Source organism: Triturus cristatus, chromosome 11 (genome assembly GCF_964204655.1).
Source record: "Triturus cristatus chromosome 11, aTriCri1.1, whole genome shotgun sequence".
Taxonomy (NCBI): Eukaryota; Metazoa; Chordata; class Amphibia; order Caudata; family Salamandridae; genus Triturus; species Triturus cristatus.
Window position 1 is genome coordinate 145,037,413 of NC_140594.1, and position 19,527 is coordinate 145,056,939.

Genomic DNA, 19,527 nt, shown 5'->3' on the forward strand with positions numbered 1-19,527 from the left:
AAAAGTTCTGCACACTTTACATGTTCCCCACCCAGGCTGCATTACAGCCTGTGTGGAGAACATACACAGGCTCCTTGTTCCAATCTGAGCACTGAACTACAGCACTCAGACCAATCCCAACACTGCACTGCAGAATTGTGATTAGCTCAGGGGAGCCTGTGTGCTTCCGGACTATTCAGCAACGAGGGAGAAGAGACGGAGATGGCACGGGCAGGTAAGTGTTTTATTTGTTTTATTTTTATATTTTGTCCCCCATCCACCTCTGCCCTCCCCTTTCCCTGTCACCTGCCACAGTTGGTGCAACTTAATCTGTAACAATATGAATCTAATTGATTGTCCTTGCTAGATGTAAAACGAAGTCCAAACCAGTGGTGGAATAAGAGAGCGGGTTCATTACAATGGCAATACAATCTTAACCACCTATTAGCATATAAGCATCTTGTATCCAAGTGCCTTGCATCAACAGCCACTATGTCATTAGGAAAGTGAAGACTTTGGAAATCAGTGTCTCACAAGCCACCTTTAGACTGTTTGGGGCTGGATGAAGAGTTACCATCTTCTTGGCAGACGAGAGAGGGAACAACTGGTTCCTCCAAGCTAAACTGCTTTCCTGTCTAACTGGCTGATAAAGGTCAGATGTCTTTTGATAAAGGGCATCACTACAATGCTACTGCCTTTTTCATACTCTTACCAACCTTATCACCCGGCTCTTGTTCACATAGTGATTGGGTGTGTATAGAGCAGCTGAAAATGTTCACTTATATACAAAGTATCAATGTCTTGATGAGGACGCTGATCTCAATAGATTTAGTGGAGTGGTCTGTCCTTGTCTTTCCAGAAAGAGTTTATACTGAGATCTTCCATGGAAGCTCATCAGTCTGTCAGGAATTCCTTTGTCAACACATGAAACTGCAAATCAGGCAGAATAAAGTCTTGTCATTTCAAAATATTACTGCTTTGTTTCCACCAAACAAAATGTTCAGAAACTGCACCAGTCACCAAAAGCCAGTCAGAGAACTGCTTAAAAGGCATCATATATACTGCAGCTTTTATAGCCTCTGCAGATATTGCATCCTTAATTTTGAATCAGGTATTAGTGAAATGGAAGAGTACATCGATAACAAGAACTCAGCTCTGGTGAATCCTCGAAAAAGAACTAAGACAGGGGCTACTCACCGACACATTGGCACCTGAATTACTTTTACACGAAGCGCAGACCCAGGATCAGGAGAAACAGGTCATGTGACCCAGCTGCCTGACCTCAAAATGGCAGACTCCAACCCACACTAACCAATCATTAAGCTGATCAATGCCCTCGACCCCATTCACTACCTCCACTGCCCTCATGGTCCCTCTGAGCATGTCAACAGCTAATCACAGACGCTCGGACCCCTAAAAACGGAAGGCTCACCACCAGCCGCGGTCCGTGGAGGGAGTTCGGTGGGGCAGAAAGGCGGGGCGGGGGAGGGGCAGGGTGGGGGGTACTAAACACTGGAATATGGATAATTGGAGGTAAGTAAACAATTAAATAAATAAAACGAATTTCGTAGCGCGCGCTGCATCTCATTTCATCCCCCACACCAAGCGATGCCTGTCCCCAAGATGGCGGCTCCCGGCCATATTTAACCTACACCACCTGATAAAGCCCCTGAATCCCCCCACAGAAACGTAACTAACCTATCCCAAAGGGAGCTATCCTCCCATTTGACTAAGACAGATTGCCATCTGCCATGCCAACCTCCATCAGCCCCTCCACACCGAATTACCTAAAACCACATGGCCCGAACTCCTTATCTATCAGTTCCCCCCAACCTCTCACAAAAAGCGAAAAGAAACTTCAAACACACACTGATTAGACAACACCCAGAAACACTATCCGCGGAAATATATTACTGCTCCTCCAAAGGACAGATGAAAATGGATCTCATTTTGCATACGGAAAGACCTAAAAATTGGAACTCCATTCTCAGATCACAGCTCCTCATATCCAAAACAACTAACACTGCTTATAGCTGCAAACTGACGATCTTAATCCCTAACCGCCACATGCGGAGCAGTAACACCTCTGCGACCATCTACTCTAATGGCACAGTCCTGATTCAAGCCAACAATGACAACATAGATACATTTGACTCCCTCTTCCCCTTATTACGAAACACCCCCTCCCACACACATCCCCCCGCCCGACCTACTCCCTATCTGAGGACAGCCTAACCGGCAAGGAGAGCCCACAAACCAACCCCACGCCCTATGCCAACACCGCCAACCTTTCCCCCCTAGACACCATCCGCACCTACGTCCTCCCTGCACAAAACACGCACAATACATTCCCCCTATCCAATACAAACCGGAGGTACGCCGCGAACAAGGCTCTCCAACCCCCTGCTGACTGTCACCTAAATCCCTCTCATATCACCACCTCCAACAAACAAAAAACGACCCCAACCCACAGTCAACGACCCCCAACTACTCTCTCTTCCCACACGCAAGAAGACGCTGAAATCACAACATGATCCGCCACACCCCTTACCCACGGCCCCTCACAGAGTCAATACTGACAGCACAAAAAACAAAAGGCAGCACAGCAACGACAAGCTCTCTCCTTCTCGGGACGACCCCACCCAGAACACCACCACCCCGCCTCTGAGTAGACGGCACACTGTCTCGCCCTGCTGGAAAGCCAGCTAGAAACTATAATCCTGGGCCTTAATGAAATCTTACTGAACCTCGCCACGCTCCGAAAGCCCAGCCAATGCCCTTACCGGACTCCCACTTTTTCTAGCCCCACACACCAAAGACCTTCCAAGGCGCTGTGCCCCAGTTGGATCTCAACCCCACTCTTGAACCAGACACAGAGCAAGAACAAGAGCTGCTATGTCCACAAGTGAAGCGTTGGATTTTGCCTCCTCGTATGACACTCCCTCTACTGTCACCCCAAAATCCAAGATCCAGGTAATCACTGGTTTCAGAAGAGACTACTCCCCTCTGAGATCCTTAAGACCCCCTGCTTTCCTCACTAACATCCCCAGGGCCCCCTAATGAAGAAACTCAAAAAAGAGGGGACCTCCACCAACTGCATGCTCATAAACTGCAGATCAGCCACCAAACATGCAACAGAGCTGGCAGAATCCATCCTTACCCATGACATAGACATCACATTCATCACTGAGACATGGCTAAATGATTTCTTTTCCCCAATCATGGATATGCTCGTGCCCCCAGGCTTTGCAATCATCTACAAACACAGAAAAGACCAACGAGGAGGGGGTACAGCAATCATACACAAGACCAACATCTCCGTAACGGAAACCAACACCTTCAACTACAACACCTTTGAATGCCTAACCGCCAACATTAAGACAAGTGACAACAAAACACTACTCTGCCATCTCCTCTACCATCCGCCAGGCAACATCACCGCATTCGGGGAACACTTGCCTGACTTGATTGCTCACTGCTCACTCCGAGACTCAAACAACTTAATTCTAGGCGACCTCAACCTACACTGGAATGCAGAAAACAACTCGCTAATCCAAACCCTGAATGACCTTCTACACAACAACAACTACCCAACACTGTTCAGAGGAAATCCACAACAGAGGAGCAATCCTATATGCCATTATTGCCCAACAAGACACAGTCACGATCGACCACATCATGCCCGTTGACTGGTCTGACCACCACATCATCCTATTCCACATCAACCAAACGATCCTATACCAACCCCCCCACGCAAAACCCCCCAAATGGGCAAGAAGTCTAACTCAGATTCCCTTGGCTGACTTAGAGGAAAGGGTAAGCTCTCTCCTTCCCATCCCCACAGATGATCTCTCCACAAAACAACTCACATCCCAGTACAACACAACTATGATTTCCATTCTGGACCAATTAGCCCTCTTGAAACTAAAAAGAACCAGGAAGATTCCATCTAGATCCTGGTTCAACACAGACATTAACTCCGAAAGAAGACAACTAAGAACTACAGAAAATCTCTGGCGGAACAATCCTTCCACAATCCTCCACGATCAACTCAAATCAGTTTGCAGGAAGTACAAAAAACACATCAAGAACATAAAAAAACCTCACTTTTCTGCAACGCTATGGACAACGCAAAAACAGGCCCAAAGAACTCTTCAACCTCATTAGGCAACAAACTTCCAAGCCCCCTACATCCTCAGGTCCGGCCTCCTAAGATGGGTGCGACAACTTCTTCAATGACAAAATCACCAAGATTGAGCTTTCACTGGACAACAACCGCAGTCCCCCCCGCATCACCAGGGACCGAAGACATCACATCCAAGCACCCCAAAAATCATGGAAATCCTTCAAGCCCATCCCGGAAGCGGAGATAGTCAAACTGATCTCCACCTCCAAAACTTCATCTCACGTCCTAGATCCTATACCTGCCCAACTGACCAAAAAGCTTAGACACTTTCTAGCCCCGCTCTGGAGCAAGATCATAAACAGCTCCTTAAGAACCGGGGTCATACCAAACTACCTCAAAGTCGGCCAAGTCACACCATTACTGAAAAAACTAGGCCTGGACACCAATGATCTGAACAACTTCAGACCTGTCTCCAATCTCCCTCTCCTATCCAAAATCCTAGAAAGATGCAAAATCCTACAACTTACTGAACACATGAACAGCATCAACCTTCTAGACCCCCACCAGTCGGGCTTCAGAAAAAGCTGCAGCACTGATACCGCGATCCTTAACGTCACAAACGATATCCACAAGTCTCTTGATACGGACCAATGCTGCCTACTCATTCTCCTGGACTTATCGGCAGCCTTCGACACGGTTGACCATAATCTACTCATTAAGGTTCTTCAAGAAAGGGTAGTTGTAGATGAGATGGTCTTACTTTGGTTCTCCTCCTTCCTCCACAACTGCACCCAAAGAAAAAAAATCAAAAACTTCTCGTCCGACCTACACCCCATCAGCAGGGGTGTCCCCCAAGGATCAGTGCTTTCCCCGCAACTTTTCAAAATCTACATGGAACCCCTCACCACCATACTCAAAAAAGCCAACATCCCCTTCCACCTATATGCAGATCACACCCAGATCTATCTTGAAACCTCCTCCATCGATGACATTCAGAGACTCAACGTCACTCTAAGAGAAGTTTAACACTGGCTAACAATTAATCATCTAAAACTCAACCAAGACAAAACGGAAATCCTTCTCATTTCCAACAAAGAAGAGAACCCCCAAATCGTAGAATGGCTAAAAGCTGTTGATGCTCTCAATAGCAATCTCACCCTGGCTGACTCTGTAAAATCGCTGGGAATCCCCCTCGACCCAAAACTGGACATGGCCAAACACATCAAGAACTCGGCGAAGAGCGCTTTCCACAACTTGAAGCTACTCAACAAAATAAAACAATTCATCCTGCCCAAGGACCTTAAACAAGCTACTCAATCACTGGTGCTGTCTAGACTCGACTACGGGAATGCAGTCCTTGCAGGTATAGCAAAATCCCACTTAGCTCCCCTCAGAACAACTCTCAACGCAGCAGCCAGAATGGTCACTGGAGTTACGAAATAGGAACACATCTCACCCGCACTCAGAGAATTAAAATGGCTCCCAGTTGAAATGCATGCCAGCTTCAGAACTGCCTGCCTCACGCACAAAGCCCTGCACACTGGGAAACCAGACTACCTGGCATCCAAACTCAAGAAGGCCGGTCAGACAAGGAACCTCAGGAGCTCCAACACTCTACTCCTCATCCCTCTGAAAACACGCAAACAAAAAAACGCAGCCCGGTCCTTCGCTGAAAATGCGCCCAAAATCTGGAACTCTATTCCAGCCCATATCAGGACAACTCCCTCCTTTGTAAAATTCAAAAGGCAGCTCAAAGACCTCTTCCTCAATCGTTCTCTCTCGAACCGATAGCTGCCATCGAAGCGCACAAGCCTGCACATTGCAGCACACGGCTACTGTGACATTAAGACTTCTATCTCCACCCTGACCCCTGCCTCTATCTCTCCACCCCAAAGGAAGCTCAGCTCGAATCAACGTGCACAACGTGCACACAACTAGGACACATTAATGATGTACAGCGCGCGGAGTCTTCCAAAGCGCCTCGAGCCAATATGTATATTACTGCAATATTGTTTGATTCTCGCGTGACGATTGTTGTAAAGCGCTCCGATACCTTCGGGTCTGGCCAGCGCTATATAAAACACCTTAATAAATAATATAAATACATAAATCAACCTCAGCAACCTTAGAAAAGAGATTGCCTGTACAATCTCACTAGATTGAAAGTGGGGTCATCAGGAAGTGTATTCACAACAGAGGAAAGACCACCAGCCACACCAATGTGCACATCACCACACTAATGAACAGAATTTTATATTTTGGAATCAGATCCAGATGGGAGACAGCCTTTCCAACTAAACTGTTACAACGCATGCCTTTACATCGCATGTCGTTGCAACGCAAAAGGTGTGCAGCAGTGGGTAGAAGGTGTTGGATTTAACTCCAACACCGCCCCTACTGTTGCACACACTGGAGTTGGAATAGAAAATTAATCTATTCCAACTTCCAGCGCCCCTCGACAGAAAGTCGGAGTAAAAGTCTGCGTTGCAACGGCATGCGATGTAATAGCATGCGTTGTAATGTCACCTATCCAATCCAGGTTCATAACTATTATGGTAGACCTCAGACTATGTAGTAGAATTATAGTACTGTGCAATGCGACCAACACAGCTTCCCACAAGTCTTCTTTCATGAGCCAGTTACACAGACAGGGTTATACTTTCAATTCATGTTTTCTCCAATACAGGCAGTACTCTGAACTGGTAATGCTTGACTACTTTTACTAATAGCAAAAATCTTCAGTGAGGATATGAAAAAGTAACCTGCATGTTGAGGAACACAATATATTTCTCCATCCCTGCAATGTTATCAAAATCGTTGTCAGGGGTACCACTTTGAACTTCTCCTCTTTCATGTACATACAAAAAGTTTCTTTTTTGGACATCAGAAAATATCCTCAGTAATTCTGACAACAAGGCCTGAAGAGCAAGTTACTTAACTTCGGTAACACATTAACCGATAGAGACTCTATCTAGCTGCAGATTCCTTACCTGACACCTGGGAAATTCAAAGGGATGGAATCTGCAGCTAGAAGTCTCTATTAGATTCTCCTTTTATTTCCAGCCTGATGCTATTGCCATGAGAAGACCATACTTCAAGTGTGATCCTTAAACTAACAATTATGCAAATGATTGAAACTCGGAGTCAATAAGGAGCAACCACTGATTGAAGATGACTGTGATTTCACTGAACTGTGATATGAGGCACTGGAGGAATCTAGGTTACCAACCCCATTTGAAACAGTGAAAGAAAAATAAATGAGGGACATTTATTCAGTGCACAAATCACTCGAAAATCTCATGGCGCTTGCAGACAGCTCTGAAAGCTTGCTTGTTTAGTTGTCAAACAGCCATGTCTTTAACTTCCTGGGAAAGCAGTTGTGATCTGTGATCGTGTGTAAGTTTGAAGGCAGTTTGTTCCAAGAGGCAGGTGCAAGAAAAGAGAAGGACCTTCCTCCATTTCTAATGGTGCGGATTCTGAGTGGTGTAAGAAATAATTGATTACTGGATCTCAGGGTCCTGCAAGGCTGGTACCAGCTTAGCTTTTTGGCCCAATACCCCGGGCCTATTCCATATATATTTATGTGTGTTAAACAAAGAAGCTTGAAGCGAATTCGCTTTCTGACTGGGAGCCAGTGTAGAGATCTCAGACTAGGGGCCGAAGGGGATCTAGGCGGGAGGTTGAGAACCAGCCTGGCCGCGGTGTTCTGCAGAATCTGAAGCCTTGTAAGAAGGCCTTTGTTGATTGAGGACAACAGGGCATTGCTGTAGTCCGTGCGGTTGATAATCAGTCCCTGAACTAGTGGTTTTCTGGCCTCCATCGGAATCCATTTAAAAACCTTGCGGAGACTACGCATCACACCAAAGCAGGAGCCAATTATATGGTTAATCTGACTTTTTATTGATAATTGGTTGTCCATATGGAATCCTAAATTCCATACCGTCTGTTTTGGGATTGGACAGGGGCCAAGGTTCGGGGGTCACCAGTCATGTGACCAGTGTTCCTGAGCCTTGCCGAAAAGCACAATCTCGGACTTGCCTCCGTTTAATTGAAGGTGATTTGTGCTCATTCACCTATCAACTTGGGACATGCATTCTTTGAATCGCAACTTTGTCTCAACCGGATCTGGGCCAAGGGTGATGAAGATCTGAGTATCATTGGCGTACGATACAACATCGAAGCCGTAGGATCTGATCACCTTGGCCAGCGGTGTCACCTAAAGATTAAAAAGAGTCGGGCTCAGAAAAGAGCCCTGTGGCACTCCCATCTTGACTGGTCTGCTACATGAAACAGTGTTGCCCACCTGTACCGTTGTAACTTGGTCTGTTATATAACTCTTGAGCCATTTTAAGGCATTCCTCCTGACACCAATCTCCCAGAGCCGATGTTCTAGAATGCTGTGGGATATGGTGTCAAATGCGGATGATAGATCTAGCAGGACAAGAATTGATGACTGACCTCTGTCCAATGCTAGCCTGATGTTGTCTGTTACCTCTACCAGTGCTATCTCCGTACTGTGGGCGGCCCTAAAACCCGACTGAGAGGGGTTCAGTAGTCCATGGCTCTCAAGGTGGATAACGAGCTGTTTGTTTACTAGTGATTCAAGCATCTTCCCAAAGTGAGGAAGCAGCGGGATGGGACGATATTTCGAGGGGAGTTTTGGGTCGGCAGTGGGTTTCTTTAAAATAGGCCTGACTCTGGCAGCTTTCCATAGCTTTGGGACCTCGGCCTGCGATAGTGACCTGTTAAATAGGTCAGTTAGACTATCCAACAGCACCGGTGCAATGATAGGAAGAAACTTTTGTGGCACGGGGTCAGTAGGCGAGCCCGATATTATTTTCTGCATAGCTTTTGCCACTACCTCTGTATTGCATTGGGAAAATTCGTCCAGGATATGAGGGGGGCCTGGAGACACAATGGATTAATTTTCTAAAAGGTTGTTTTTTATTTGGGGCGGAAAAGAGTTATGAATTGCGATAATTTTATCTGCAAAAGATTTAGAAAGAGAGTCCGTCCAGTCCTGCGAGTTGGGGATTAATGACTGAGTAGGAGGTGTTGTAAATTCTTTTAGAATTTGGAAGAGCTCCTTACTGAAGTTCGCTGCCTCATCTATCTGGTTTAGGAGAAACAATTTCTTTCCTTGTCTAATGTCCCTCATGTAGCTTCGGTGGATGTTTTTATATGTTTCGCGATTGGTCGAATCTTTACTTGTTCTCCATTTCCGCTCTGCTGTCCTGCAGGAGAGCTTCACTGTCCTTAGTTGCTCCGTAAAAATGGGAGGGATCCTAGATTTAACTTTAGACCTGGTGAGGGGGGCAATTTTGTCTAACGCAACCGTGATTGCTCTCTCAAAGGAAGTTACTGCCTGATTGATGTTGGCATTATGGCTATGATGGAAGGAGCCGAAATGTTTTGCAAAGAGAGGTGAAGTGACTTTACGCCATGACCTTCGCCATATTAGTTCATTTCTATAGTCAGTTTTGTTCATATGTACTGGAATAACAAATTTTAATAAGGAATGATCTGTCCATAGCAATGGGGATGGAGATTCTACTGTGATATCTGAGGAATTCGTAAACAATAGATCGAGCGTATGACCAGCAACATGGGTGGGACCTGTTTCCAATTGGGCTAATCCCAGTGTACTCATATTTGTGATCAGCTTATCTGTGTCTGGATCCTGTAATATCTCAGCATGATGATTAAAATCTCCTATTAAGAAAAAAAGGTTTGAGGCCAGTACTTGCGGGGCGATAGTCTCAAGTAGTTTGTCTGAGAAGTTGTTTTTGGGGCCGGGGGGTCTATATATTAGAGCACCCCTCCAAACACCCCTAGATGGTCCCTCTATCCTGAAAACACATAGTTCTAGTTGGCCTGAGCTCATAGTTTCTAAGGAGGTAATACTCACGCCGGAGATAGTGGCTATGAGTAGACCTCCTCCTCTTTTCTCCTTTCTGTCCACTCTAGTTATGTTATATTGGGGTGGAAAAGCACTTATTACATCTGCGGAGGCATGCTCGTGTAGCCAGGTTTCCATTACAAAGCATATGTCCGGTGATTCCATATCCATGAGGCTCCATATCTCCACAGAATGTTTAGGAATAGAGAGTGCGTTGAAATATATTGCCCTTAGTGATTTAGGAGCTTCGGTATAGTTTGAATCACAAGATAATTGGGTGTTGCTTGGTAATGCTGGTTCCTTAGAACGTGATATACCTTGTACCCTGTTGATTTTATCTTCTAATGTGACTGAGGGTCTGAAATGGAGATTATTTAGATCTTTTAACTCTTAACTAGAGTATTGTAGCGGTGCCATTTTCATCACTCACCGATTAGACACTCCAGGTCAGAGAACTGGGACAAGGTGAAAAGAGAAGGGCTCCTGGCAGCTGGCAGTGGTCTGGGACAGACGGGCGCAGACGGGCTTGCCTTTGGTGCGCCGCTGCGCGCGTCCGCGCCCTGTCCCGCTTTTTGTAGGGCTAGAGACTAATTGCGGGAGCTAGTGCGCCAACTGCACTTCCGGTCGGCAAACCGGAAGTGATGTCAATGCCTTTTTCGTCCCTCCGTTCAATCGGCACAAACCGTAACAGACCGGGGACTGCAGGCAGCTGTTAGCACAGGTAGGTAGACTGAGAAGCTAAAAATACATGCGGCGCAATTTAAAATAAGTAAAAAATTAGCAACAGCAGCGACTGTATACAGAACTAACAAAGAGGATAAAATGTATGTTTGATCAGCTAGACTGTATTTAGATTATAAAGGCTGAAAAAGACAGGCGCAATGCCAAGAATCATAAACCATGCAGCCTGTAATCACAGAGCAACTGCCGCGCACGTCCACGCCCTGCCCTGCTTTTTGTCGGGCTAGAGACTAATTGCGGGAGCTAGTGCGCCAACTGCACTTCCGGTCGGCAAACCGGAAGTGATGACAATGCCTTTTTCGTCCCACCGTTCAATCGGCACAAGCCGTGACGGACCAGGGACTGCAGGCAGCTGTTAGCACAGGTAGGTAGACTGAGAAGTTAAAAATAAAGGGTTACCAGTAACTACAGATCCCCGGTGTTGGTATCATTCCTAGATTAATATGCGTTAGCTATTTTGCATTGTCAGGTTGTGGATCTTCTGTAGTCAATGCTTATATAGCAGTGTACCCCTATAAACATTGAAAACAACCATATATCATTTACACTCTGTACGATGCTAGGCCTAGTACATGGTGCAAATGTATTTAAGTGAAGCACCTTGCACTAATCCAAGCAACCCTTATGGTGATTTTAGTGGTCTTAGACAACCATAGAAAGCTCTCTAAGTGGTAGCTGTGGAGATTAGCCTTCAGCCATAGCCCAGAAAGAGTCTTAAGCAGCTTGTTTTACCAGATCTAACCATGTAATGTAGTTTGAACAAAAAAGAACCATACAGTGTAGTTATAAAAAACACTCACTAACGCATTGGTATATCGCCTAACTGGAGATATCAACACAAATACCCACAATACTTCAATTGTAAACAGGTAAGTAAGGACAATACACAGTGGACTCCAGGGGAAAACCAAACAATATTCTAAGAAAGTGGAATGCGAACTGCGACCGAATTCAGGAGTTGGATCATGGGAACTCGGAAGAGCTGGTGACCCAAGGAACCACCCAAGGTAAGTACCCAGGAACCCTACGGAGGCTGTGTACAGAGTGGAATCACAGCCGCATTCTCAATAGAAGTCAACAGGAAAGTCGCAGTTGCAATTTTGAAGAAGAAGGACCCCCCCAGTGGACCCTGAAGAAAACCAGCTGAAAACAGAAGTTTGGAGAACCACTTGACACGTGGATACCCTAGGAACCAGGATACCTACACCGGGGAAGTCGGGTGCATAGGTGCGAAGTAACGTCAGAAACTGTCGGACACCACAATGGAGGACTTCAGAAAAGATGCCGCTGATTAAGACTATGCAAGAGTCTGGTGGAATCCAAGGGTGGATTCTTGAAGAGAAGAGCCTGCAAGCAGGGGTACAGAGTCTTTGCCATTCGGAGGTGACCAGGAGGCATGAAAGTGCAATGACCACCGATGACTAAAGATGCAAGACTGATGACAGTGACCTTGTCGCAGCAGTGAGGACCAGGCGCTGCTGAGGAAGACCAGAAGCCGCTCACGAGGTGTCCCATGTCAGAAGTCGAAAACCAGGGGGTCGGTGTCCGGCGGGTGCACCAACAAGTCTTGGCAGCAGCAACAGATGTGGAAAACAATGAAGGAGCAATGTTGAGACCAGCAAAGTCCAAGGGACTCAGCAAGTGCAGGAGAGTCAGAGCAGGCCTCGAGCAAGTAGGGGAGCCCACTGAAGCAGAAGAAGACACTAAAGAGGACCCACAGGGCAAAGACACAGGAGTTGCAAGAGGACCTCAAGCAGCTCACCAAAGAAGAAGGCCCACGGTGCAGACGATGCGGTGAGGACACTGATCTTGGCAGGAAGAGATGCTGGAGGCTGGAGCTTCTGGTAGCCCAAAGATATCTGGAATGCAGAGCCAACAAGCCGTGGTAACGGCAAGTCGACAAGGTGCACAGGAGTTTGATCCCAGCGGTTCCGACAAGTGATACTGGCCTTAAAATTGCATAGAGGACAGGTCAGGCCTCAAGGGAGTTGCACAACTACCACCTGTGTTGCTGAGCCTCAGGAGCAGCAGACCGGCCAGCTTCGTTGTGGTGCATGCAGATGCTGGGGAGTGACTCCTTCACTCCAAGGCAGCTTACTTTGGGTGTCCTTGATGCCTACTGGTCTGTTCAAAATCCTGGATGAAGCACAGGTATAGACGACGAAGAAGAAGACTTGCAGAACACCGAGACCAGAAGCAGCAGGAGTCTTCCATGATGCAGCCCCAGCTCAAGTCCAAGTGTCCAGAGGGTCAAAGAGTGATGTGGTTTCAGGCTTGAGTCTTGTGCCACGACGAATCTGAGGACCCACCCACAGGTAAGCCCTTTTATACCCTAAGATAAGGGGTCAGGATGACTCAGGGGTCCCTCCCAGATGAGGGGCTGGACTGAGGGAAGGATATCCAATGTCCTTTGTCCAGTTTCACACCAGAGCATGAGCCAAGGGTTCTAACTAGAGTATGCAAGGAGGGCACCAAATGTGCCCTTCTAAGCAGTCTGGTGGTGCTGGCAAGCACTCTCACCCAAGCTAGGGTCTTACATGGGTACACCAGTAGACAATTGTGAAGGTACCAATGTACTTACTACTTTCAAATTTAGGGATAAAGCACAGTGACTGGGGTCCTGATTAGCAGGATTCCAGCCAGAGTAGTCAAAAAACATACTGACACTAGCAAAAAGTGGGCGTAACTATGAAAGCAGATCCTACTTTCCTACACACTCTCCCTCATTTGTGACTTGAACTCTGGCCAATGAGGCAGGAACAGCCACAGAACTCAACTCTCTTCAGAGATGAGATAAAAAGCCAACATTTCAGAGATCATCAAGAGTAAATAATGGCATGGCAAAAGGTGAGTCACGCGGAAATCAGCATTGCATCTTCTATAGAATCACATGTGTAAATCAGGATTAAAAAAGCACTAACACCAAGAAAACTGGTAGCTGGAAATGTGGCCCCCCTTATGCAAACAGGCATTGTCCCACTGTCAACTCAGCTCTGGACTGTATATTAAAGCAGTAATGTTTCTCAACAGCAATAGTCATCCTCCAAATCCTTGTTCCACTGTTCCCCTTTAGGGACACTCTGTCAAAGACAGTGCTTGTAGCTGCAATCCCGCTGACCACACTAAACAGTGGTCTCATATCACATAATGGTCCGAAGAGATGCAGGATACAATCCATCTTCACAATCTTTGCTCTGGCAAGGTTGTTCACTTAGTAACCTGGCCAAAAAACAGTTAATCAGATTACTAAAAGTTTTTTCATTGGTTATTTTAAGAAAGCTGAATAAAGCACATGATCACCAATGGTTTCTTGGCGTTGGATACGTAGATACCATGCATTTGCATACATGAGTGTGCATGAACGAAGCCACCAGCACTGTTCCTGCTGCCCGGCAGCGGAGACGCCTTAAAGCCACACCAGGTACCCCAGCTACGCAGGAGCCTCCTCATCCCATTCTGTAGGCTGACAGAAAAACACATTTCAAAAATGCTTTCTAAGCAACTTAACCTCAGTATCAGCACAAAGGTGATCTGGAAGAGATGATAATGGTACATGGACAGAGAAACTGTGTCCTCCTGTTCTTTCTTTTACAAACCTAGGTGTTATCAAAAAGTTAATAAGGATGAATGCAAAGCACAAGTGGGTTCATATTATGAGAAATGCTTAGCAGCAAATGATGGTGCCAAACCGTCTGGTGCCTTATAGGTTAAACAACATGATTTAAACAATTATTTGCTTCACCAGAAGTCAGTGCAGCTGTTTCAGCTGTTTTATGGGATTTCTTGGGCACTTTAAAAATTAAGCGTGCTGAGATTTAATGGAGGGCCATGGTCCCTTAAAGGCGCAGTGTCAGTTTCCATGTTAACAGAGCTACACCCTACACGGCTACATTGTCCTTCTTTTTTAGGTCTTGCCTTGGCAGCGCATGCGTTGCATGCGCTGTCTCAGCGAGACATAAAGCGAGACATAAAGTAATCTCTATGTGTTGGCAAGCGGCCGGTAGTTACTCCTGCCGCTTGCCATTTGCTGAATGTTGGTATAGCTTTTGTTAGCTTGGTTTTGAGTGGCTGTTGATGTCAAACTGACTTCTGTATAATCTGGAAGCAGCGGTCACCAACTACAGTTCTCGTCTGCACTTGTTGCACTTTTTCTTTGTCTCGCGCATCTCTGCCTGACATAAACATGGCGCATGCGCAAGGAGCCGGTGTGCGTGAGGTGTGTGTGTGAGAGAGAGAGAGAGAGAGAGAGAGAGAGAGAGAGAGAGAGAGAGAGAGAGAGAGAGAGAGAGAGAGAGAGAGAGTGTGTGTGTGTGTGTGTGTGTGTGTGTTTTTGTTCATGGAAAGTTTATTGCTGACAAGGAACCCTGTTTACATTACATTACCTGTTAGTTCTTTCACTGCCCCCCTAATGGCTACCTTTCACCTTCAGAGAGTAGTGGTGTCACTGTAGTGTGACGCTCTACATTTCACTCCCTGACCTGGTTGCATGTTGATTACATTAATCCATTCATCCATGCACAGGTGCCCAGGGACAGAGCTCCTCTGCCTTCTCCGGCCAGGGCAGAGGGAGGATGAGCCCCCCGGCGGCGGGGACTTCACCCCCCCCCCCATTATGAGAGATCTGCGCGTGCCAGGCGGAGCTCTCTGGGAGACCCTGGCCACAACAGCTCCCCGGAAGGCCCTGAGGCTTTGCTCTGCTGGGACAAGTACAACGCACCCTTACAGCAACAGTTTTTCAAAAACAAACTCAAAAAGCAGTAGTTTTCTCCCAAACTGTAAAGTCTTTTATTTGTGCTTCTGCTTGGGACTGCCAGGGTTTCCCTGGTAATCCCAGACAAAAAAAGCATTTGCAATGCAAGAGGTCTCGCCTTTGCGACAGTTTGAGCTATTAGCGTTGCATTATTACTTGCAACACCAATAGCTCAAACCTTCCGTAATGCACCCCAAACAAAACACAGGGTTAAAAGATATTACCATCTACAATGCCAATAGCTCAAACTCTCGCAAATGCGAGACCTATTGCATTGCAAATGCTTGTTAGAAAAAGTCATCTTTTTTTTCTTTTTTTTAAGTAACTTTTCAATTTTTTTCCTTTAATACTATGTTGGGCTTTTAAAAGTGAATTATTGGAATTGCCCAATATAGCCCATTTTGTAGATTGCAAAAATATTTAATGTCACATGAAAAGATTTGCCCTTCCTGAAGAAAAGCAAGAATGGCATACATAAGAGGCTATATTTAAAGAAGTCCTCAGAGACCGCACATGTGGGTGAGACTATTCATTGCTTATGATCATCAGTGAAAATTCCCTGAAGACAAACTGACAGTAACATCGTCTCTGTGTTGTGAGAAGGACGGAATCACCCTGTAAAGGGTCAAGATAATAAAAGGTTTGAAGCTAACTGCGAATACTATTTGTCACATGATAGTCTGAGGTTTTGGCATGGTACGGTAAGAAGGAAATAAGTCAGCAGTTTTTAGGAATCAATTAATCTTGTCTCTTTTTCTTTAGCAAAGGAACCACAATTACATTGTTATTTTTTTTTTATAAACATTTTTATTGAAAGGAAAAGCAAAAATGAAACATAAAGCAGCAATGACATAATAATGAAGTCCGTGGCACAGAAGTACATTGGTCATCACAGTTGTAATCTGAGAAGCATCATTCAAGCCCCCTCCCCCCCCCCATAGCCATATTGATTATTTGCAGGTAAAACCATTGGATAACTTACACATAGTGGGGTAATTTGGGCAACAGTATCCACCCCATTCATGTTTGATACGTAAGTGACCCCCTAGGCAATGTCAGGTAAGGGCACATCATAAATACCAGAGATATCCAGCAGTCTTTGTCGCTCGCGTCGTAGTTCCACAGTGGGAAAAAAGCAGATGCTGCCTCTATATCTGTTCCACAATTACTTTTTTAATCAATTTGGAACTCTACTTTACATATGTGAGTTATTCAAAACAGTCATAAGTGGCTCCATAATCACTTGCTTATTTTTTGCCATGATTGCTGGGCACATTAATCTTTGTAACATTTCTATATCTAGTGGCTGAAGCTCTGAGAGATCCATGTCATTTGATGCATTGTGTAACAATTCGCTTGAAATATATGTTTGGCAATACCTTCACTATCTACTGAAATTGTATAAATTCCAAAAGAATAAGTTACCTACCCTCAGTAACGCCTTATCTAGTATAGGCCTGATCTAGCTACAGATTCCTTATCTTAGAATTCTACCTAGGTACCAGACTGGATCCATACATTTTTACAGCAGTACGTCTGTGCATCAGTAGAGGGTGTAGAGTGTAGAGCGACTCTGTAGCGAGGTTGTCTTTTGGATGTGACGTTGATAGAGTCCATATAAGCCCTCCCCTGGCGCACTGATGTCAGTTTCTTCTGTGAACATTTTTTGCACCAACAACGTGGAAACACTTATAAAAATGGCCTATGGAAACAGTGTGCTAAAAAAAAGAGACATCTTTGTGTCAAAAAATATAAAGTCCTAAAGAAAGGCATCAGAATGCCAAGGAAGGGTTCTTGTAGGTAACAGGATCAGCAGTTCGCAGAGCGGGGAGGATGGGTAGGTCCTTAAGAGACCTCTAGCCACAGATTCCTAATCTTAAAATTAGAAACCCAAACAACTCCATCCTTGGATGAGGGTCTGCAAACTGAACTCACAAAAGATCCCTGAATAGGACTAGCCGGTCCATAATGTGATAAAGTAACCAGGCTGTCTTAAGAATTATAGGTGAAGCAAAGAAGATGCTCCACCAGAAGGAATGTGGGAAGCCTGTAGGGAGGTGAAGTCTGCAAGATCTAGAAAAACGTGTGGACAACTTTACCTCTAGCAGAGGGATAAGAAAGACTTCACAGAAACAGTTTTACTATGTAGTCCTGCTGAAGGCATTCAACCCACAACTGGTCCAGACTTAAGGACCAAGGACAACAGCCCATACCACTGAATTAGAACTCCAGCTCCTTATCACGGAAACTGGTATGTGAGCTAACCCTACCCTGGGAGACACAGAGAAAAGGGAATCTCACAGCACATCCATGATAGAAAGAGAGAGAGAGTGAACATTGCGAGAAGAAGAAGAACAACGTTTGGTAGAGAGGGTTCTTAGTAGGAGAAAAAAACCCTCCTAGAGAAAAAGGTACCCTTCGAGGTTATGTAATGTAGAAGTCAAGAGGAGAAAGGAAAAGAAATGCATAAGCTACAACCAAGTTAAGGTCGAACTAGAGCACCAAGAAAGGCATAGCTACCAAAGTAGATACGTACGCCCTATGGTATATATATATATATATATATATATATATATATATATATATATACCCATACACTCATATGTTTCAGAATACACCAAAAGTATTGTCCTACCCATCACAGAAGCAAACAAGAGCCTCCTGCGGCAAGCAGGGGAGACTGACCAGCTAGGAACGGGGAACATCCAAAGAATAGAAGTATCCATCGAAAGATAGATATAAACAAAAACATACATTGGTAATCGTATAAGAGGAGGGAGGGAGTGGAGGCACCACACACCCCAGAAAAATACTGACAACCGCTTATGAACCAATGCTACTGACTGACGAGTCTACCTTCAGGCGGCTAACACAAAATCAAAAGAAAACAGCACGAGTAAAAGCCGGCCCCGGGATCCATTGAAAGGTATAGTCGAAAATAAGATCAACACAAGGAAAGGCCCAACAAACCACTTATTTCCATCCAATAGGCAAAGAAATCAGGCAGCAAGACCTGACTGAAGCTTCTGATAAAAGATGGAGTACATAGTCATGGTTGTTGTTCTTAGGATCTCATTGCTTATAAGGAATTACTCTAACCAAATAACTTTCATCCTCGGGGCTCTGAGGAACGTATGAAATTATTGCGCTATATACTATTGGAATGCATTTATTCATGAAATCTTTTAGGTATTTTAACATATATATCCATTTTTTAATTTCTGATAATTGGAACGGTTGTTCTGGGTTTCTTCGTCTATTAAGTCCCTTTCAGAAAAACACATGGGTGTACCTTGTTTGGTTATACGTACGTAGGTTCTTGGTTCTCTTTCACTTCTATATCATCCTTATTGTCTTTTTACTTAACAATAGACCCAATAATACACTTTATTATCATCTTTTCATTTTTTCAGTCATTAATAGAAATTTGTTTCTTGGGAGTCATATCCGAATTCTGTTCTATCCTTTCTGCTCATCCCCCAAAACTGTCATCATGGTTGTTTGCACGTCACTTTCTCTTACTTTCAGAGACAACTGACATTGTACAGTATAAAGCATGTAACACGTGTCGGCTGTATTAATCTTTGGATTCCAACTAAAATTGTTTGCCTGAAAAATTAAAGCTTGGAACTACAGACCTACACGGTTTCTTCATATTTAGACTTTGATCAATGTGTTACTAAGTTTCTGTTTCTCTGCAGATAAAGCTTTGGACCTGTCGGGCTGACGGACCAAGATTTTCCTATTGCGTGGTGCTCTGGACTTATTATTTTAACACTAGGTGGGCAGCATATTGTTATTTGTCCCTGAATTTGTGATGTGCGCGTTGAGCTGTTTGACCACTGCCACTTACGTTTTTTTTTTTATAGATTTTATAGATTTATTGTGGTTTTGTTTGCACTACTATCAGTAAAGGATTTACCCAAAACATTTGTTTATTGATTACTTGCATCAAGTCTACATTTAATGACGACAGAAATCGATTATTGCAGGACAAAAGTACTACAAATACCATAGCTACTAAAGATTACA

General features: G+C 44.9%; 1 protein-coding gene across 1 annotated transcript in view; it reads right to left on the bottom strand.

Moving 5' to 3' along the window:
• Positions 1–19,527, bottom strand: part of DNAH10 (dynein axonemal heavy chain 10) — a 1,995,301-nt gene that overhangs the window by 837,204 nt on the left and 1,138,570 nt on the right. The window lies entirely within an intron of this gene.